Source organism: Hemitrygon akajei, chromosome 2 (assembly GCF_048418815.1).
Source record: "Hemitrygon akajei chromosome 2, sHemAka1.3, whole genome shotgun sequence".
Taxonomy (NCBI): domain Eukaryota; kingdom Metazoa; phylum Chordata; class Chondrichthyes; order Myliobatiformes; family Dasyatidae; genus Hemitrygon; species Hemitrygon akajei.
In genome coordinates, this window is record NC_133125.1 from 45,942,722 (window position 1) to 45,966,351 (window position 23,630).

The 23,630-nt window shown below is 39.6% G+C and overlaps 1 protein-coding gene across 8 annotated transcripts in view; it reads right to left on the reverse strand.

Annotated features, from left to right (window-relative positions):
• The window catches only part of sema4d (sema domain, immunoglobulin domain (Ig), transmembrane domain (TM) and short cytoplasmic domain, (semaphorin) 4D), a 192,114-nt gene that overhangs the window by 114,838 nt on the left and 53,646 nt on the right, over positions 1–23,630 (reverse strand). The window lies entirely within an intron of this gene.

Sequence of the window (23,630 nt, forward strand, 5' to 3'; positions counted from 1 at the left end):
GCTGTCACAGAAATCCAACAGGCAATTGCAGGACAAAAGCCATGACTGCAAACAATAAAAACCTTTGACCCAAAACATAAGCTGGGCTTCTTTTTTCAGAGATGCTGTCTGGCTTGTTGGGTACTTCCGGCATTTTCTGTTTTCACTACAAACATTTTGGCTGAACTTGGAGAGATAAAAAAATGGATACAAAGATAACAAGAAAATGCAGCTATCATATTGGAGGTAAAAAAAAGTTACTTTTCCATGATTGGGTGACAATCAATGTGACAATACAAAGGTAGTGGAAACACCAAAAGAAATGGCTGATACAACTGGATGACTCTAATGTACATGTATGCTATATTTGTGCACAATATTGCACAAGAGCACCTTATTGAAATGAGTAAACTGATGTTAGAGACTTGTACATCGAGTAAGCAGATGTGCATGGTCAAAGTCTAAGCTCTAATCCGTTATTGACCTGTTCATTTATGATTAGGAGAAAACAGACCTTACAGTTTGTGTTGTTTGCAGCTATGATTTTTGTACTGCAATTCCCCGTTGAATTTCCAATACAGCTTGTTTGTGTTACCAGACTATCAAGGATCATGGCATTGCCATCTTCTGTTCCATCCTCAGCACAGTAAGTATTCTGTTTTACTGCTATTGATTACCAGTTACATTAAGAACGCAAACTTTGGGAAAGGCAAACTACTCTCAGAAGTTTCCTTTCAATGAAGGGAGACACTGAAATACTCAGGCCCGCTCAAGTCCAACATAAACGGTGTGAGGAGAGCACCACCACCCAATCTACCCACACATGTAACCATCAAGCAACTCTTGCCCATGTGTACCAGTGTTTACAGACCCTACGTTGGCTTCATCAACCTCCTCAAAACCTACAGACCCAGAGTGAGAACAAGTCATACATGAGGATCTTCCTATGAAAAGCCTACAATCACAAAAGCATGTAAACAAAGCCAGCTTTTCTAATCTGGATTCAGAGAAGAAATGCTATACTAAATGCAAGTTATTTCATTACAAGTTTTCAAAGCCTTAACAATTCAGGCTGATCAAAAAAAAAGCATTGTTGCTTCTTTAAGATCATTCATTGCAAAGTTGGTCCAAAGGCTAAAATGTGTCAAAAGTAGGATGATGCATGATCCATCCTTCACTCAAGGTATTAGATTTATAAATATAGGAACTTGTTAGGTTAATGTATTGTAGAATAAACCAAATTTCACTTTGATAACAAGATTTATAAAACTGTACTTGATTATGACAACACTGCAGAACAGTGGCTCCCAAACAGTGGTTACCACTCCCTTGGCTTCCAGATCACATCCCCGGGGCACCCCTCTCCTTTTCCAGCCATTACATAAAAACTATAAAGAATTTTGATTTATGGATGCACAGTGAAGGAAAATAGGAACCACGCATTCAAAGCAATGACAATAATTGCAAAAAAAATTCAAATACATTTAAAGCTGAAAATAAAATTATTTCTTTAGTAATAGCAAAACCAATTTTCATCAACATTTTTAGAGTGTAGATTAGTAATCCAACTATTCATTATGTCATTGCTCTTTTAATTTTCAATGAGATGGATGGGCTTGATGCAGTGATACCAGCTTCTCAACATCAGGCTGAATGCGACTCTGAAGGAGTCCCAGATCTCCACGTTCAGTAATTTGCAGTCTGTTTTGTTGCTTTGAAAGAAATAAGGTGACACTCCGCTAAAAATGATGTTGGAAAGGCAATAAAGAACATCTTGACCTTTTCCTACAATGCAGGATAGTGTTCAGAGATTTCTTTCAAATGTCTTGCTATAATTTCAGCTCAAAGTCATTTTGTAGTGAGATCGGTTCTTCCGCCATCCTTCCTGTTAATTTCTCATTACAAGTGTTCAGGAATGGATTTATATCCTAACCTGGACTTTGGATCAAGAGAAGATCCTGATTAGATATATAGGAGATTGTTTTGAAGGAGGTATATTAATGTCATTTGATCAATTAAAGAATAAATATAAAGTATCAAACAACACTCTTTTTTGTTACTTCCAACTAAGAGCTTATTTAAGAGAAAAATTAGGTCAAACAATGTTATTGCCGAAATCTAATGAAATAGAAACTTTAATTCAAAAAGGAAAGATTAAAAAATTTATTTCTTGTATGTATAACTTGATTCAAAAACAGGCAATTAAACAAGGAGTCCATAAGTCAAGACAAAAATGGGAAAGTGACTTGAATATTAAAATTGAAGAAACAAATTGGTCAAGACTATGTCTTGATAGTATGACAAATACAATAAATGTCCGATTAAGATTAGTGCAATATAATTTTTTACATCAATTATATATTACATCACAAAAAATAAATAAATTAAACCCAAATTTATCCGATCAGTGTTTCCGATGTAACCAAGAAATCAGTACTTTTTTACATTCTACTTGGTCTTGTTCTAAAATTCAACCTTTTTGGACAAATTTAAGAGTTCTATTGGAACAAATTATTGGAACACAACTTTCACATAATCCAATATTATTTTTACTAGGCGATATTGAAGGGATAAAACCGAAACCCAAATTGAATAAATATCAGAAAGAATTTATAAAAATTGCACTGGCAGTAGCCAAAAAGGCTATTGCAGTTTCTTGGAAATCGGATACATACTTAAGTATAGATCGTTGGAAGAAGGAAATTTATGGCTGTATTCCACTTGAAAAAATTACTTATAATTTAAGAGATAAATATGAAACATTTTTGAAAATTTGGCGCCCTTATTTACAAAAGACAGGATTAAATATATAGGTGCTCCGAAGATGAAATAATTAGTTATTTGGAGAAAGAAATAAATATATATACTAAAGTTATTACGAACTCCATGGAGCATGTGGGGATCTTCCGATATCCAGGCACTCTTTCTTTTTTTTCTTTCTTTCTTTTTTTTCTATAGGGATGTTAGGGGGGAGGGGTTAAGGGGAGGGGGGATGGGTATATATATTTTTTTTCATATATTTTCTTTTATTTCTGTAATTATTTGAAAACTCAATAAAAAAAGTTTTTAAAAAAACAGAAGATCCTGATATCTAATATGTCTTTATGCAGCTCACCCAGGTGGGCACATTATACTTGACGATATTTTTTCTTTCTCTTCAACCTCAGAGAAGCTCAGAAATTGGAAAAGGTCGTGACAGCCAATGTTGCACTTTAAAATAGAGTTAATTTATACAGAAACGTGGAGATGACTGACTTGACTTTGATAAAATTCACTTTTCCATTCAACTGAAGATTGATTCCTTTAATCTTTGCAAATGTTTCTGACAAATCAGCAATGCCATGCCTAATATTCTGGAGTTGACTCTGGAATAAAACATTTGAGTCTTCAAAGAATTTTATCACAGTTTCAAAAAGTGCATAAAATTGTCTCAAGCAGTTTCTGTTTGCAAACCATCTGACGTCTGTGTGCAACAGCAAGCGTTGAACCTGCTCACCAGTCTCTATACAAAGCTCTCAAAACAACTGAGAATTGAGTACACGGGACCTGATTTTATTTATTACTGTGATAACAGTATTTAATGATTTGCGCTGCCAATCACTTGGTTTTTTTTAAACAACTAGATGTTGTCTGTGAATTACAGAGTTTTTTCAAGAAGGCAATAACCTCATGGTGGCATCCTGCCACGGATGGTGCCCCATCAGTTGCACAAGCAAGAAGGTTGATGAGCAGAATGTCCTTCTCTTTGAAAAACTGCTCAATAACCCAAGATATAGGCTCACCCTTTGTCTCGGTTTCTAGACCCCTTGCAAATAACAATTCAAACCATGCTTTTATCTTTTATAAAGCCAACAGAACCAAGACGCAGAGATCTGTCGCCAGCAAAGTTGACTCAACCAACCACAGAGCAAATTCTGCTATTTTAAGTATGCTGCACATTCTCAGACATTTCATCTAATTGTCTTTGAACAGAGCTGTGGCTGAGCAGAATCACTTAGGCAAAACCGCCCTTGCTGCTAGTAGTATTAGCTCCTCTGTCATTGTATGAGGCTTTCCAGATTTAGAAATGGAGCAATGAAATGTTGTACAAAGCATGCAAACCATCACAGTTTTATTGTGATGTGCTGGCAAACTTGTTTTGAAGTGTTTTCCATTTCTGAAAGTTTTCTTGAAGTGACTGTAAATAAGCTAAATTCTTGTATGCTTTATCAGAGTGAATTCTCTTCAAATGTTCAAGGTACCTGGACAGTTTCAATGCCTCATTTGAAAAATCATTTTCACACAGCTGACACATTGGCTGCTGTTGGTTACTGGGGCTGGTATAAATCCATTGTTCATATACTCCACACTATACTGTTTACACTTCCTTTGTTTGGCTTGCTTCTGCCATTTTTGTAATGATTAACAACCACAATAAATCTCCTGCTGTTTAAGTTCAACAGCAAATGCTGCAATCAGTAAAGGGGAGAACTATGACTTCATCATAGCTCAGGCAAAACTTGACTCTGCCTGAAGGTACACAAAGTGGGGCAGCGATATCTCGGTTGGGCCGTGGGCTAGAAAAATGCGGTCAAGATCATTCAAAAAGGCAGGTTCTGAACTCTACCTCATTGAACGCTGTACCCTAATTCTCAGAAACTGCAACACTGCATAATTAGAGTATGGGAATTAGTAGTAGTGTTACTAGCTAACATTGTGCTACAGTGGTGAACAGCAATAATTGTCATTTAAAATTTGATATTATCATTTTAAAAAAGTTGGATAGGTATATGGACAGGAAAGGAATGGAGGGTTATGGGCTGAGTGCAGGTCGGTGGGACTAGGTGAGAGTAAGCGTTCGGCACGGACTAGAAGGGCTGAGATGGCCTGTTTCCGTGCTGTAATTGTTATATGATTAATAATGCACAGGCCAGGTCCAGTAAAAAAACTTCTTCAGTTCAGATCTCTCATGATATGGCAATAGACAAGATAGCGCCTGCATACAACACTCCTTCAATCAACATCTAGATAGATCATGAAATCATACATTTCACTTCTTTTATGGCTTTTACATTTGTTGTTCACCTTCGATGTGATTCAGGAACTGTTGGACCCTGTGATTTACACTTTGGAGATCATTTGGGTGTCCCTGCAGACTCCAACAGGATTCCAGGAGGCAGAGGGGGCAAGCTCGGGGGGGCTGCAGGACAGGCACAAGCTGATGTTCAACTCCATTTCGCCGAGTAAAGGCGGGGATTGAAACATCGAGCGAATGCGGAAGTTTGGAGACTGTTTGGATGTTCCAGTGCACTGCTGCCTCTGAGAGGATTGTGGGAGACAAGCGGCAGCGTGCACGAACTTCATGGTGAGAAGGCAGCGGGACAGGGCAAGAGTCATTGTTCAACTCCATTTCACCAATTAAACCTTCCTTTGTTTGCTAATCAAAGCGACGAGGAAGATTGAACCATTGAGACGAATGTGGAAGGTGAGCACTGACTGCCTGCCTTGCGATCGCTGCAGATCGCTCTGCAATCCGAGAGGGGACAGCCTACTGTTCGGAAAATGTTACCCAGGTTTTCCGAGTTTTGGATATGGACTTTGACCTTAGACCTTCTCCCCCAGTCTTATAGTTCTTTATATTCTGTGTTTTTCACCCGATCTTTCTAGTTTTATTGTGCAAGGGTGGGGTATTTGGGGGCCAATGTGTTTGTCCCATTTTTTTTGTGCTGGGGTGGGGTTTAGAGGTCATTGATTGTGCTGCCATTCTTTTCTTTCTTGGTTTCATGGCTATCCGGAGAAGAAGAATTCCAGAGATGTACACTTTGATAATAAATGAACCTTTGAAACTCAGAAGTGTCAGATTGCTTTTCAACTATAATTGGCTTTGAGCAAAGTCTAAGAGAACAGTGGGTTAGCAAGGGAGGGGTGACTGTAATCAATTACGAGGCACTGAGGATCAAATGCTTATAATAAATAATTAATTTATTGAAACTAAACCTGTAATTTCCCCCAATTGCCCCCCTTGTTACCAAGACAGCCTCCTCCCTTTTAAGTGACATAGGATCAAAAGATGAAGAATCTTTGTGAGTAGAGTTGTGTTAAGAAACTGCAAGGGTAAAAAGACCCTAATGAGAGTTATATAGAGGCTCCGAACAGTAGCCACAAGGTGGAGTACATATTAGTGAAGCCTCCATTGTTCAGGGTCAACTTATGGAGGTAGTTGAAGACATTGTGGAGGCATCAGTGGTGATCTTTCAAGAATCACTAAATGCTGAAATGCTTCCAGAGGACTGAAAAGTCATAAATGGGATTCCATTGTTTAAGAAGGGACAGAGGCAAAAGACAAAGAATTATAGGCCAGTTAACCCGACATCTTCGTGGGCAAGATGTTAGACCCTATTATTAAGGATGAGGTTTCAGAGTACTTGCAGGCACACAGTAAAAGAGGCTGAAGTCAACCTGTTTTCCTCAAGGGGAAATCTTGCCTAATAAATCTGTTGGAATTCTTTGAGGAAATAATAGACAGGATAGACCAAGGAGAATCAGTGGACATTGTTATTTTGATGTCACAAAGCATTTGACAAGGTGCCTGCTAAGCAAGTATTACAGGAACAATACTAGCATGGACAAGATTGGCTGACTGACAGGAGGCAGAATGGGAATAAAGGAAGCCCTTTCTGGTTAGCTGCTGCAACGTTCAGTCCTCTACTTTTCACACTATACGTTAGAGATCTAGATGACAGAATAGATGGCTACAAAGCTAAGCTTACAGATGATAGATGATACAAAGACAGATTGGGGGGAATGGCAAGTAGAGTTGAGGAAGCACCCACAGAAGGATAAAAGGGAAGCAAATTCAGAAATCAGAAGTGCAAAAGGACTTGGGAGTCCTTGTGCAGCATTCCCTAAAGGTTAGCTTGCAGGTTTTGTTACTATTAAGGAAGGCAAATACAATGTTAGCATTCACTTTGAGAGGACTAGAATATAAAAGCAAGGGTGTAATATGAGGCTTTATAAGGCATTGTTCAGACCACGTTAGGAATATTGTAGGCAGCTTGGGACTCCATGTTTAAGAAAGGATGTGCTGACATTGGAGAGTGTCCAGAAGAGGTTTACAAGAATTATTCCAGGAATGAGAGGGTTAATGTATCAGGAACATTTGATTGCTTTGGACCTGTACTTGTTGAAGTTTGAAGAAGGGGGTTTGGGGTTTGGTCTCATTGAAACCTACCAAATATTGAAATGCCTAAATACAGTGTACATGGAGAGGATGTTTCCAACACTAGGAGAGCCTAGAATCAAAGGCCAATGCCTCAGAGTAGAAGGACGTCCCTTTTGAACAGTGATAAGCAGGGATTTCTCTTTGACAGAGGATGATGAATCTGTGGGATTCACTGCCACACATGGCTGTGGAAGGCAAGTTACTGGGTATATTTTAAGTAGAGGTTGACAGGTTCTTGATAAGTAAGGATGTCAATGGATACAGGCAGAAGGCAGGAGAATGGGGTTGAGAGAAAATATATCAGACGTGATCAAATGGTGGAGTGGACACAATGGGCTGAATGGCCTGATTCTTCTCCTATGTCTTAAGATCTACACACGCAGTTCTAAGGAGGGGTCTCAACACAAAACATTTAGTATCTTGCCTGACTGACAGAGTTCCTTCAGCAGGTTGTATTTTGCTCCAGATTCCACTATCTCCAATCTCATATGTCACTAGAACTTGTGATGTGAGCATAACAACAACACATGCGTTAAAGACGCCTGACTTCAGAAATATCTACCCGAATTAAACTGCTTCTTTCTACTATGTTTGACTATTATAGCATTCAAATTGCTAAGAGGAGAAATTTTACATAGTTATCATAGCTCCCTCTGTAACATTAGATGCTGCCAACACAAGCTTAACTTTCAATTTTAATTTGGTTTCAAGCGAAATTTGCTGGCACTAATTTCAAAGGAGTTTCTCTTCAAGGCAATAAACCTCCAATCCCTGCACTGCATTCAAGCATGAGAACGAACAAACCTCACCAGTGGCTCATTTCGAGACCGCAGGCTTCCTTTTGCTGGAGCTGCTCCTGACCTTTTACTGAAAACCGATCAGAATTTCAAAGGGGTTTAGTATATAGGACACTTCCTTTCTCAGGATATTCCTCACTTTGATGAGGGCAATCTTACTGTTTGAACAGTCAATGGAAACCAAGTTAATCATGCACATTGCTTTGAGATATCCGGGTTATAAGAAGTTGGCATTAAAAGCAAATGTATCCATAGAGTAATGGAGCAATGGTAACAGACTCCCTGAAATAGTTCAAATCTCTTATTATTGATGATTGAAATTATAAAATGGGTACATTGGAAAATTAAGTGCATCAAACATTCCCTAGCAATTTTTTGGAAATATATGAGTGCTTCTCATGAGTCAGTCTAACCCTTATGATTTCTCTAATAGAAGAGATTGAGAATATATTTCCATTTCCTAACAGCGACGTTATCAGAATTTTAAGCTACAAGTTACAGGAGAAATTGGACATTTTAAAAAATACATTGAGGAGATTAGATGAGAACAAGTGGCTATTTCACTACAATGTACTGAAGCTTAACTGCAAAGCTAAGCAGCCAATGCTTTTGAATTTCAATCTAATCATTTATCCAGAATTTAATTTATTAAATATGGAGCCAGTTTGATAGCTTAGTTATCAAACTTCGACTAAGCTGAAAAAAAATCTTTAAGGAAGTTCTAAATTACTATTCTATCTGTAAATTTTGCTGTGGCAGGGCACTTACTAGCCATTTTTTGTTTATTAAACATCCAATGAACTTTGCCAACAGAGTGAATTGATATGTGGCAGTGAAGGTAACATCTGGGTCGCATGGGAACAAGATGAGGGCGCAATCATAAAAGAGGCACTGGACGAACAGCCAGTCAACAGCAGTTCCAGTTTAAGGTCAGTTAAATTATGAGGCAGAATAAAGGAAGAATGAACATATTCAAAATTAGTATTCCAACAGTACAGCTTCAGTTTTGCATTAGTTAATTTATAAAGTCAGGAATTTGATTGACAGTAATTAACAAATCCCACAAGGTATATTTGAAGAAATTATAGGCACAGTTGATCTATCTACCCACTACCACTTTCCCCAATAACCTTGATATATAAAATTCTATTGCTTTGCCTTCAAATACTCAATGACTGAGATGCCACAGCCTTGTTAACAGTGAATTACAATTATTCACCATCTTCCATGTAGAAATTTCTTCCCAATTCAGTCCTGAATTGTTGCCTCCTTATGATAAGACTGGGAACAGCTCAGGCCCATCACCAACCCATCAAGGGTGATGGGTACGCAGTAGTACGAGTTGCCTGAGGAAGTGGCGAATGCAGGTACAATTACAACAGGTACATAGAAAGGCTTGGAAGGACTTAGGCCAAGTACCGTATATGCAAATTGGATTAGCATAGAAAGGCATCTTAATCATTATAGGCGTTAGGCCAAAGGACATGTTTCTATGCAGTATAAATCAATCTATGAATTCCTGCTACACCACTCACCACAGCCTCCCAACCCAAATAGGACCCATTTATTCCTATTGTTCACAGACTTATCAATCCTTAATCCACACAACCTTACAACCCCAGTTTACCTACTCCAGTTTTAATGACCCAAGATGAGAAGTCAAAATGGTCATTTAGAAGTCCCAATGTGACATAAAACAGATTGGTACAGCTCTGCACAGGGCCTTTGGTCCATGATATTGTACTGACCTTTTAACTTATTCCAAGATCAACCAAACCCTTCCATACCACATAGACCTCCATTTTTCTTTCATCCATGTGCTTATCTAAGGGATTCTTAAATGTCCCTCATATATCTGCTTCCAGCATCAGCCCAACAGTGTGCTTGTTCTGTGCACTTACTTCCTGTGTAAAAATAAATCCTACCTCTTTCCTCCAATCACCTTATAAATAGCCCTCTAGTATTAGCTATTGCTGTTACACATCAGTTGGTTACCACTCAAACTAACAAGTTTGCCAAACATAATTTCTTTCATTATTCCATGCCTACTTTGTGTAATCCAATTATTTTTTAAGTGCCCATTTATCACTTCCTTAATAATAGACTAAACCATTTACCGAACTATGGATGACAGTCTATAGTTCCCTGTTTCACTCTCACTTCTTTATTAAATATTGGGGGTTACACGTGCTACCTTCTGATTCACAGGAACAGTTAAAGAATCTGTTGAAATTTGGAAGGTGACAGTTAGTACGTATATCCATTATCTCCAAAAGCACTTTTTAAAAACTTCATTAGTTTCCTGTTCTGTTACTTTCTGCATTATTTGTCTACTGATTCCATTCCATCCAGAGTCATTTTCAACCTGGATTTTTATGTTAACATCCGTGAAAATAGATAAAATCTGTTCAATTTCTCAACCACTAGACTTGCTAAATTCATGGAGTAACAAACATAAAGCACCAGACAGGCCTTTCACCACAACTAAACCATCCAAAAATCTCTCCTTCCAACTACTTTTCTTAGACTTCGTACTTTTTTTCTACTCACAAACTCTAATGAAGTCAAACTGCCCTCTTCTGTTAACATCAGAGGTATTTGTTTATCAACACCTCCCTGTAGTATAAAGAGAAAATCTGCAGTTGCTGGAAGTCCGAGCAACACCCACAAAATGCTGGAGGAACTCAGCAGGCCAGGTAGCATCTATGAAAAAGAGTACAGTCGACGTTTCAGGCCAAAGCAGCATTTTGTGTGTGTTATTCTAACCAGTCTCTCCAGTTTCTTCTTACTTCTAATGATTTTTACAATCTCTTTTTGTATCTATAGCCCTTGGGAACATTCTCACCACATCTATCCTTTAAGCCATTAATAACTTTAACAAACTCAAACAAGGTATCCTTTAAATGTCTTTTAAGGGAGGGATAAGAGGTCCATTATTTTAATTATTCCCAATAACTTATCTTTCAGCACTGGCAATCATCACTGGTTAATTATCCAGTAAAAATACATGTTATAACACAGCAAACATTACTAAGCATAATTCAAGTGCAGCTCAATTTCAAATTTAATTATCATTCAGTCATACATGAATACAGCCAAATTAAATTGCATTGCTGTGGGGCCAAGAACATACACAGATATACCAATATACATACACAGTACTGGGGATAAATAGCACATAAGATAGCAGTAAACAGTCACATGAAAAATTACGATGTAGCCCAATTACCTGCATGACATGTTCTGCAGATTGATGGCACACGGATGATTGTCAGAAAGAACAAGCCCTCAGCACTTCACAGGTGTACGTGCACACGTGCTCCACCGTGCTTTCCACCGAGCGAACACTGGAGAGCAGCTCCAACAGGAGGGGTATGCCCTCAGTCCAGCATGGATGCCACCAAACAGTGCCTCTGGCACTTCCTCTCCTGGGTGGCTGCAACAGGCAAGCCAACAGTATGGTACCCAGTCCGCCCTATAACCGAGGCCACGTAGTGCCCATGCCAACAGTCTCGCCCGCAAGTCAGTGAACCAGACTTGCAGTATTCTACATTACCAATGTCCAACATGGTCTTGCGATCACAACAAAAATGTCCAAGACAAGTCACTCACAGTTAGACTGCACACCACCTTCACGCACTGTCTACGACCTTTCTATAGCAGGCAGCTACACAGTCCGTATCAGATCTCCCACTATCAAGTAACTTGCTAATGGGGTAGACCTGCAGTACCTGAAGTTCTTAATGTCCAGCAGCGTCTTGCAATCGTAAAAAAAAGATACTTGAAAAAGACAAAAACACCTTTGGTTGGCTCTGGAGAAGCCAGTGCACCTGAGCATGTCACCATCTTACTGGAAGCTTCAACAGGTTCCTACTAAAAGTTTCGCTGCTTCTGAATTCGATACTATAGGACCAAATCCAATGCTTTGTTATCAGAAATGCCTCTGAAAAAGCATTAGGATAGATAGGAGAGATTATCCCTGGTGATGGACAGAATATATGGTGGTTGCTAAGAGAAGAGAGCAAAGAGATTGGTGGGAAGTTGTTGATGATCTTTGCATTCTCTCTAGCCACAGGAGTGGTCCTGGAGGACTGGAGGATGGCACGTGTTGTTCTCTTGTTCAAGATGTATAATTGGGATAACTGTGGGAACTTAGATCAGTAAATCTAAAATCAGTAGTGGGTAAACTATAGGAGAGGATTCTTAGGCATAGTATTTGAGCATTTGGAGAAGCATTGTCAGTTCAGCATTGCTTTGTGACAGATGTCATGCCTTACGAGCTTGATTCAGATTTAAAAGTGATGAGGGTAGAGTGGAGATTGTGTATATGGATTTTAATAAAGAAATTCAGCAGATGCTGGAAATCCAAAGGAACACACACAAAATGCTGGAGGAACTCCGCAAGTCAGGCAGCACCTGTGGACAAGAGTACAGTGTTGACCTTTCAGGCTGAGGCCTTTCATTAGGACTCAATAGGAAGGGGAAAACTGTCAGAATCTGACTTGCAGATGACATAAAGATTGGTGTTGCTGTGGATGGTCAGACTCCGACATCTTCCCCCTACCTTTTTGGTCCTGATGAAGTGTCTCAGCCCAAAACATTGACCGTTTACTCTTTTCCATAGATGCTGCCTGGTCTGCTAGATTTTAATAAGGCATTTGACAAGATTCCCCATGGTATAGCCTCATCCAGAAAGTCATGAGGCAAGAGATTCATGGAAACAAGGCTACATAGATTTGGAATTGGCTTGCCCATAGAAGGCAAAGGGTGGTTGTACACAGAGCATATTCTGTCTGGAGGTCAGTGACTACTGCTGTTCCACAGGGATCTGTTCTGGGACCCCTGTTCTTTGTGAAGTTTTAAGTGAGCTGGATGAGGAAGTGGAAGAACGGGTTAGTAAGTTTGCAGATGATGTGAAGATTGGTGTTGTGGTAGGTTACAACTGGAAGTAGACAGGATGCAGAGTTGGGCAGAGAAGTGGCAGATGGAGTTCAATCCAGAAAAGTGTGAAATGATACAGTTTCGAAGATCAAGATTGAAGATGGTATACAGTTTTAGTGGCAGTATTTTTAGCAGTGTGGGGGTGGTGCTATAGGCTGGTACAATTGGGGCATTTAAGATAATCTGAAATAAGACACATAGATCTAAGAAAAATGGAGGGTTATAGACTATTTAGGATGGTGAGATTGATTGTGGAGTGCTAAATAGTCTTCTGTTCTCTATTCTATTAAATTATTATTTAACCTGCAATGTTGCTTGAAATGAACTACTTTTCTGTAATCTACAATCACTTTGCTCCTTGACTCAATTCATTATTTTTATATCCAGTATTAATTATTTTGAATGTATAATCCATCTGCTTTCCTATAAACTGCATCTCATAGTTATCCTTGTTAATGCTACCATTTAACCAAGCAGTTTGTGCGTTCTCTTTTGCATTCAAACAGTACATTATATCACTGTAGACTACATCCCTCTTACTTTTGATAAGAATTACTTGGTCCTAAAAGAAAATCAATGGATGTTTTGAGATGTGCCAAGCACAGACACTCACTAAAATCAAGATAAAAATATAAAGGGCTCTCTGATAAACTGAAATAATTGGCTACATGTACCGTAATGCAACTTCTTACAATAAATTCATTATTCTTGTCAATCACATAAAAGTTAATTAATTTAATTCTCATTCACCACTGAACATAAATATTAATGCATTGTCTTTGTTTTCATACAGAAAGGAAATATTTAGACCCACGAGGGAAGAAAATAACATTTATGAACTGTATTTCAAATTAAATTTCTGAAGTCAATCATGTGGATGTATGACTTTTTCCACAACCGATCTGTTTGACATCAAATCTACTATTATCTAATACAGTATATCAATTTTACTTCAGAGGTATTAAAGCATTGAACTTATTTTTTTTCAAATGCAATTTGAAGCATTGCAGTATACTGCAAGATTTTATACTAAAATACAGAGTAAAATGATGCACAGGAAAAGCTATTCTTCCAGCACAACTTGTTCCTCTTGTACTTTAAATTACCAAGACTGGCCTCTGGCTGTGCCTCAAGCGTGTACAAAATAGATGCCATGGAAATGGCCATTCATCTGCAATTTCCTCACCCCACTCATATCCAGAGTGACACAGTGGATTTTGTCAGGAACAAATTGTGACAAAAATCAGAACTTTATAAAGGGGCCGGCCACATGAAATGGCACATGCTTCACTTGACCATGTTTCAATAGACCAGGATGTGTGACGTAGGAAGTGCACTTGATTTTCTTCATGGTGTTTTGCGAATCAATCCATTTCCCATGTAGGAATTATTAACTGCACCCTTCCATTATATCACTGCATGATCTGCATTACTCTACAACACACAGCACTTGCTGAGAATGTGAAGAGGGTAAGGGGCAAATGTAGCAAAATATGTAGTTAGGATCAGTGAGAGGATACGTTATTGGGGAAGTAGCTAAGATAAGATTCCAGATAGCAGGTGGCAACCACAAAGAAAAGGGAACCTGCGACCACAATACAGAGTGTTTGGCAAAGTATTTTGAGCTATATACCTATTTTGAGTGTTTTGCTTGCGCCCATACCCATTCTGAGTATTATGCTTGCGTCTATGCTTATTCCGAGTATTTCGCGTGCTTAGCTATGTAATAGCCAATCAATTGATGAATTCGAATCGGTAACCATACTTGTGAATGTAGTACCCTGCTTTTGGGTATAAGTATGACCTTTGTAAACCGACAAATTGGGAGTTGGCTACCTTACGCCCGAAGTGCGTGGGGCTGCGAACTCCTCTCTGAATAAAAACCGTTTCAGAGGTAATTTCGTGTCTCTGGTGTTTTTCCTCAACTGAGCAGGTTAATAATCTCAGGTTGGCATTGCTTCCTGTGTTAGAATTTAAAAATTGAACTCCAGACTTGCTTTCATGCAGAAATAGCTATAAAATGTTCTTAAACTATTTAATGGATCTAAGATTTCAAAGTTATGCACATAATTCACATTTCTCCCGTTAATAACAGTTTGTTGTAGGCACTTAATGGGCCAGATCAGTTGTCCTGCTATTAGGCGGCCTCTTACCTTTGTAGTTACAGGCTCAGCTTGATAAGAGTTCAGCAGTACAATTCCACGCAAACTCTGTGTGAAGAACTCATTGGCGGGCACTGATTACCAAGTTACTTGCCTCTGCATGTGCTGATGACATTATTGTCAGAGCTTATGCTTGGGGTGTTTGTGCGAAGGGGGGGGGGGTTGGCAAGAGAAAGAGACAGACAGAATGTTCTATATTTACATCAGTGCTGCATTAGAGCAATAAGGCCTAAAGCATATTGTAGGAACAAAGTCAAATCAGCTCCAATAATATTACTAAAAACTAGGTTTTTGTTCAAGCAGAAAGGAAGACCGGTAGTGAGAGGGATCTCATGCCAGACGACAGCTCTGACTATGGATACCGCCTGAAGTATTGTGAAGAACTGGACCAGGAAAACATTTAGCTAAATAAAATACACTTTGCAGGGGTTCTCAACCTTTTTTTTTTAATTGTCATGGACAAATACTACTAAGCAAGGTTGGGAACTCCACAAGTACTTTAAAAGAACTGCAAGGGTTGTTAATTACCTATAAACTCCTCCACTTTTACAGTTAACAGTTGTTGTTGCAACTGAGTTAAAATAAACTGGAATATTGATAGCTACACCTACTCTGAGAACAAAGAGTAAACTCAGTTAATAAAAGTAAGTAGGCCAATTCTTCAGACCATTCCAATGGAACCAAATAACTCTCCAACCACCCCAGTAAAATACAGCACAAAATACTTTGCTGAGATTTAACTCTATATTTAGGGGCATAATGATGAAACTCCTTGCAAAAAACTGCGAGATGTAAATTATGACTAGTAAGCAGTTCTACAATGCCAGTTGTTAGCACTGGAAGTGAAAGTGAGTATCTGTGGTTACAAGAAATGATCAAGCAGCGTGGAGTTTGAACTTCCGAGAATACTGGCAATTTTATTTTAATGACAGTAATAAAAATACAAGAGTACAAAAAAAAGAAACACCTGGCTAAAGAAAAAAAATGGTTAACATTACAAATGCTTCAGCAAAACCCAGCAGTGAGTCATGAAGTACACAGCCCAGCCAATTCTGGCTCGCATTCAATGTTAGCTGATGGCATAGCAATATTAATGAAGGATGTAAAAAGTCACAATTATCATGGGTGTAACCACAAATTATAAAGCCATGAGGAATAAACATCATGAATCTGATCGCTTATCAGCTTGGCTTTCTCGAAGCACACGAGTATATGGCAATGTCTGCTCTTCTAGGTCCTGAATAAAAAATTAAGGATACTAATATATTTATGATATGCAGAGAACAATCAACAATTGATTGGCCACAAATAAGATGACTGAAAATTAAGAGACGAACTGTAGTTGTATAAAGAAGTTTAATTTCTCTTCTTTTCAAAGCAGACTGTTGGTGTAGCATCACTCTCCCACATCCATACAAGAGGCTGAATGAGGCAGAGACCCAGCTCCTTTGCAACCTCAATCATCACTGCAGGTGCACTAGAAAAGAGCCAAGATCTCCAATAGCAGAAATCACATAAACCGAAACAAAGGCCAGGAAATTCCGAGTTCCCTAAAGTGTGGCGATATCGGCAAGGTGGAGATCAAAAGGTTAGAGATTGGCCAAACCTTCCACTGAGTCACTTTCTGACCTCAAAACTCACGGTTAATTACCAACAGTAGTGGCAAGAACTCAGATGATTTGGCCCATTATTCTGGATGAAGTTCCTTACTTTTCCAACTGTTTATGCAGTCTTTCCTTACCTTTCAGAATTCAGGATTGTATAGTAGCTAAAGCTCGATATATTGAAGCTTGAAATGTACAGTATCTTCAACAAATCTGAGACTGAGAGAATTTCATGTTAGCATTTTCCATAATTGACAATCTCCCAAAAATTTTTAAACATTTCCTCTTTCAGCAAGACAATGCACTTTATATTTTTTTAAATATCGTCCTTCAATGGTTGCCTCTGAATACATGCACAAGAACAAGATAATGCAGATGAAGTAACCCAAACTCCGGGGAAAATACTGCCAATAACTGTGGGGAAATAGTTATACAGATCAATGGCTCATCGGGCAAGGTCTTCTGAAAAGCATTGTTTTTATTTCCAGATTGTCAGGTACTGTATGCACAACCAGGGTCACCAGCTGGGAAAAGATAGATGGTAAGCTACAACAGCGCGTTAGTGCAAAAGGGTTTTATTTAGTGCCAGGTGAAAAAAAGAGCAAAAGCTGCCCAGAGGTTGTGAAGGGAAAAAAAATTCACAAATAAACAAATAAAAACAAACACGAGGAAATCTGCAGATGCTGGAAATTCAAACAACACACACAAAATGCTGGTGGAACACAGCAGGCCAGGCAGCATCTATAAGGAGAAGCACTGTCGACGTTTCGGGCCGAGACCCTTCGTCAGGATAAATAAAAACAAACATGCATATACAAAACTTTACAAATATAGAGGCTTTCTTCATGACACAGTTTGTCTTTAACTTTCCAATCTAACTATTCACTAACCATCAACTGCAGCCTCCACGCCTCTCCACAAAGCCAGACTGAGGGTTTAAATTTGCCTCCGCCTCACCTACAAGGAACAGGAAATTCTACTGTTGGTCTGGGTGGGTGAGGGGGGGGGGGGGGGAGGCGATCACGTGACTAGACCATAATTATTTCCGATGCAGAACTGGAACATTGTAAGAACAGGGAATATAACATGCTACAGTTTTATTCCACAACAAGTGCCTTAGTTAAACCCATAGATCAGTGTCCACATGCTCAGATACATATAAAAGAATAATGCCTCCCCACCAGTGGTATTGCCTCTGTGGGGTGTAGTGCGGCTGCTCCCACTAACCAAGGCATTATTTTAGGACGCCCAAAACTGCCTTTCGGGTCTTTTGGAGCTGTTCTGTCTACACACCAATACAACAGTACAAGTGAAAATAAATGAAACTGTTTGGAATGCCTGTGTCTAGAATCCTTACTTTTATGAGTTATAAACCAGTAGAGCACAATATAGAATGGAATTGACTTTATTACTTACATCCTTCACATACATGAGTAAAAATCTTTATATTACTTCTCTGTTTAAATGTGCAATTTATAGTAATCTGTAATAAATAGTATGTATAACAGGACAATCAATATAACATAGAAATACAATTTTATCAGAGTGAATTAATCATTCTGATGGCCTGGTGGAAGAAACTGTTCTGCAGCCTGTTGGTCCTGCCAACCTGCTCTGTCACAAAGATGCTCACAGATCCAATCAACTAACAGGAGTTCACCTATAACTGCATCGTTCGGATTTTCCAGTCTGCGACTGGTCCCACCAATTAAGAGTAGTTTCAAACCTTGAAATCCCCAATCTGCAATTGCTGAAATAACTACAGATCCTCCCTAGGTGATGACAGGGTTCCATTCTTGTGAACATGTTCCTAACTCAAACCCTTTCAAGCTGGAAACCTGGCTGCAGTGTTCTCACAGGGCAGAAGATGCCAGCAGCCTGCAAATCCAAAATCCTGCTCTCCTAAACACTCGTTCCTGTGCGTAGGCCAAACACAAATCAGGCTTTCTAAAGCCGGAGAGGATCTGTAGTTCAATCAGTGCTTAATGAAACCCAAGATACAATGCATGATTCAACAAGGTAGCAAGGTTTGGCTGATATAGATTTTTAAAAATATTAGTTTTTTTCTTAATAAATTGTTGTTGCTGAGCACAACTTCGCAGTATAGACCCATATCAGTTCAGGCCCTTCTGGAAGTTCATTCACCCTTAAAACACAAACTCTATTGCTCCCTCTGTAGATGCTGCGAGACCCACTGGGTATCTCCAGTATTTTCTGTTGTTTTACCAGGTATTTGCTGCCGATGTCGCAGGGGTAAAGCTAATCAGAGCCTCACACAAAATGCTTCCCGGCCTGCTGAGTTCCTCCAGCATTTTCTGTGTGCTGCCCAGAGTGCCAGCGTCTGCCGATTTTCTCCTGTTCCTAATCAGAACCCGACTTCCCTTCCCAGCGTCAGTGATAGTCATAAGTTGTCACATCAATGTGACTAGAAGTGAAAGATCCGACGATCACAGCAGTGCATTTGAATTAATTCCAAATCACAGATTCATTCTGCTTCAATTTCAGGCATTCCGCTTTAAAAGAAAATTCTCTGGATTACTGCCATTTCTCTTAAAAGGTTCTCAAGCCTCTGGTATCAGCAATCCAATACGGGTTAGTTGCTCTTCTTTGAAACTGCTGACCAGTGGTACACATGAACCTTCTTTCTTTCTGCCGTCTAGGAATACTGTCTCACATTGGGGCTGATACCTCTCTCCCCCTCCCCCACACACCACTATCCAGGAATCTCTTGACCTAACAACATCCAAGTGTTCCCTGTGGAGTAACGAAGCTAGATTAACAGGGAGGTTGTTCGAATGTTAGGCTAACACAGACTCTATACCTGCGAGAGCCAGCTCGTACACCAGTCATCTTGGCAGGCCACCAAAGATCCAGCCGGCCCACTATTATCAGACCTCTAGCAAACACTTTAAGAATGGGGAAAAAGAAAAAGAAAAGGACTTAAGGAGGTGAAGGGCAAGTGAGGTTAAGTGACTACAAGAGGGTCCAAGGCAAAAAGTAATAGAAACAGGGCCAGTGAATAAAATTTGGATCTCGAGTCAGTATGAACAGTAACAGAATTATCAAAACTTGTCCAAATAAACAGATTTTTGATCAGAAACTTTGATCATTCCAATGTTAAATGTGGGCCTATGCAATGCTTACTGAAAGATTGAAGGTTTGTTCTTTGCGCTTTTATTGACCGTTATCTGGATAGCAAACAAGCAAAAGGAAGGAGAAGCTCAGACTGCAAGTGAAGTATATTTGGAAGCTTGTGGACGGAATGGAGGCATTTGCTCAAACTAAATAGGGGAACCAGTTCACATACAGTAACGGAGAGAACAATGAACTGAAAGTAGCAAGTTATTTTACATCTCATGAGTTCAAAAAAAAAAGGAAAGATGAAAGGTTTTGTGTTGTACCTAATGCAAGTGGATGGGAACAGAAGGTAACGTCAGGATACTAAAGGAAATTATCCCTTTGGGATGTTGATGGATGAGTGGAAGAGAGCACAAGGGCTTTCGACTCAGGAGGAAGCAAATGCAGCATTGGATTGCCTGTGGATGCTGGCTGATGGGGTAGACAAGAGATGAGTGGAACTTTGTTGGCATACTGAAAAGGGAGAAAAAAAAGGAACAAAAACAAAAAGTGCAAGAAATGATGTAGACAGAACTGGGCCTTGTTAATCAAGGGTACCACAGACCCTGACGAGGACAGCATTAGATTTACTGGAAGCCGTGATGTGGCGGGAAAACAAGAGGGAGAGGGAAGGAACAGCTGAAGGTAGAAGCTAGAAGCAAGAAATGAGTAAAATCAAACTGAAAGCAGAATGAGAACGATGTAGATACTGTTAATGTAGAAATTCAATATCACACTTTTTCCTCTTTGGAAAAGCTTTAACTGCCAGCATTTATGATATTCCTCCATCTTCCAGTACTCAGAGCAGAACTTAGTTTAGGCATATCTTCAACTTTGGCAAGTCCAACAAATCTTGACACAGATACAGAAATCTGCTGCTATTTCACTAAGCAGCTTTGACAAACTAGAAACTATGCTGCCACTCAAGAGTTAAGAGTGAGCCAGAAGTAACATTGTTTTGGCCAAATCCAGGAGCTTCAAGAAAGTGCTACAGATTCATCAGTAATCTTCCAAACAGAATTTGATAAATAGCTGGGAGATGAAAACACAAGGATACACAAAAAAAGGGGGCAAGCAGAGCTAACTTGACTGTCTTCCCATCAGGTAGCACAGATACAACAAGCTCAATGTTGTGCTCTACTGTTCAACTGTAACACCCATTTACAGAGTGACTAACACAGCAAAAACATCTCAAGACAGTTCAAATCTTCTGTGGAGGGGGGAAAAAAGTGACTGCACTACATAGGGAGATGCTTGAGCAATTACCAGATTCTTGATGAAAAAACTGCAACAGGTTCTAAAGATTGCCTTAAGAGGAGGGGGAACTGGGGAAAGAATGGAGGAGGGAATTTCAAAATTTGTTGTCTCATTGGTTACAGGCATGGGCACCAACGATCGAGCAAATCCATTCTGGGGATAGGTTTGAAACTGAAAGTGAGGGCATGTGTATAAAAGGTTATAAAGATTAGCTTTATCTGTTACATGTACCTTGAAACAGATTGTGAAATACATAATTTGTGTCAATGTCCAATAAATTCCAAGGATGTGCTAGATGCATCCCACTACTTACTAACCTAACCCAAATGTGGAAGGAAACCTGGAGCACACCACATGGCTAAGGGAGAAAGTATGAACTCCTTAGACAGTGGCCGGATCCCAGTGAGAGACTCGAGAGAGGATTAAGAGAAGATGGGGAGGACCGAGTCAAATGAAGAGATTTAAAAACAACTTAAATATTGAAAATTGCAGGAGCTAGGGTAGGTCACAAAGCACAGGAGCTTTTAGTGAGCAGAGCTTTTGGTGTTCCATTTCACAAAGGGCAGAACAGATGGTGAGCTAGAGGGCACAGGAGTGTCCATTCTAGGTATTTCCAGAGCAGGAGTCCCAAGTTTGAGTAACATTGCACTGGCAGAATAGACAACTAGTACAAGGTCTGAAACTTAACTCAGGGCTAAGTGTGCCTTGAGAACTATAGACAGTTTGGTTCAGTTTCAAACAGTTGCCACAGAGATGATGTACCTAAATGATTCTGATAATAAATAGAGAATCCATCTGCTCTTGGCTCTTATTCTCACAACTTGCCTGCTGATTTAAAAGCAGCATTAATGTACCATTGAGAAAGGTCTAATTTGACCACTAAATGACTGAATGAGTGTCAGCATCATGACTTTAGGGAGTAATTACCGAATCTGGGGTTGCATACTTTTCAAAATCATTTTTGGGAGAGCTTATGAGGTCATCAGAAAGCTCCAAAAAAAATATTGGGAGCAACACACAAAATTCTGGAGGAACTCAGCAAGTCAGGCAACATCTGAGGATGGAAATGGGACAGCTGATGTTTTGGGTCAAAACCCTTCACCAAGTCTGGAAAGGAAGAAGCCAAATGAAAGGTCTGGGTCTGAAAAGTTGACTGTCCATTCTCTCCTTCCGTAGATGACTGTTTGGTCTGCTGAGTTTCTCTAGCATCTTTATGTGTGTTCAAGATTTCCAGCATCTACAGAATCATGTGTCTTTTTTGCTTGAGGGAAGAAGGGTGTTCTTTTCTCTGGGTTTCTCTGCATGCTCCTAATAAATTGATGAGGTTCTCAATGCCATTCTGAATTTTCCTTCTCCACTTCAAGCAGTCACGGGCCAGGGATTCACAAAAAAAACAATTCCACGTCCCTCTACCCACCCCCAAAGAGACCCTAGGAACATCTTTGACTTATGTTCTCTGTCCACCTGCTAATCTCTGGCTGTGGCAGAGCTCTGTTAGTACTTACTGATTGCGAATAGACTGTGTTGCAGAGGGAGCCCAGGGAGGAGCAATGCAAGTGGGAGAGAAAGCGGCATTGAGTGAGAATTATAAACAACTTTTGTGCAATGTTCGAGATTTTTACTTTCAAACGCTTTTCTTCAGATGAAGCAAGACCATGCTGGCACATTGCTGATAAGTTTCATCATGTTCAACCTTGCCTTTGTTTGGAAGTGGCTAGCATTCCAAGGTCTTATATGGACTTGGTATTTGGTGCAGGTGAATGAAGTTGTAAAGCAAAGACATTTGGCTTATAGAGGCAAAATGCTTTTGGTAGAGCCATTTTGCTTATGCACAGTTGCAAGGCCTGCTGTCTCTCATATGCTTCAGTCAGTGAGTCTATGGCAAATTAAGAGTTCTGTCTCAACATGCGTGTCATCTGTAAATTGCCGTGTGATGACTGAAGTTGGAGTGATCTAGCTTCTGGAGTGAAAGTGTTGAATAAACTATGGATAGACTGCACTGCAGAAGCAGCCCAGGGAGGAGGCAATGGGCGTGAGGGAGAAGGCGGCACTGAGTCAGAATTATTCTTGCATTTCAAGAACTTTTGTGCAAGGTTTGAGATCTTTACATTCAAACACTTTCCTTCAGATGATGAAAGACTCTGCTGGCACATTGCCGATAAGATTCACCATCATGTTCAGCCTTGCCTTTGTTTAGAGGTAGTTCTCCGTTTGTCTTCCAGATTGGCTTCCTTCCAGTGGCAAGCCCATGTAGAAGGTTGAAAGTCTCTGTGCTGTAATATTGGTCCTTCTTGGCAGGGAGGCACAGGGCAAGGGTGGAGGAACATCTGAGTGTTTGCATTGTAGATAACTGTGCAGCTGCCGCAAGACTTTCATCTCATGTTCTCAATATTTGTTGCTTACTTATTATTTCTTTTTGTGTTTACACAGCTTGTTGTCTTCTACCCAAGTTGGTGCAGCTCTTCATTGATACTATTCTATTATGGATCTATTATGCCCACAAATTAACCTTAGCGTTGCATATGGTGCTATCAAAATACTTTAATAATAAATTCACTTTGAACTTTCCAAA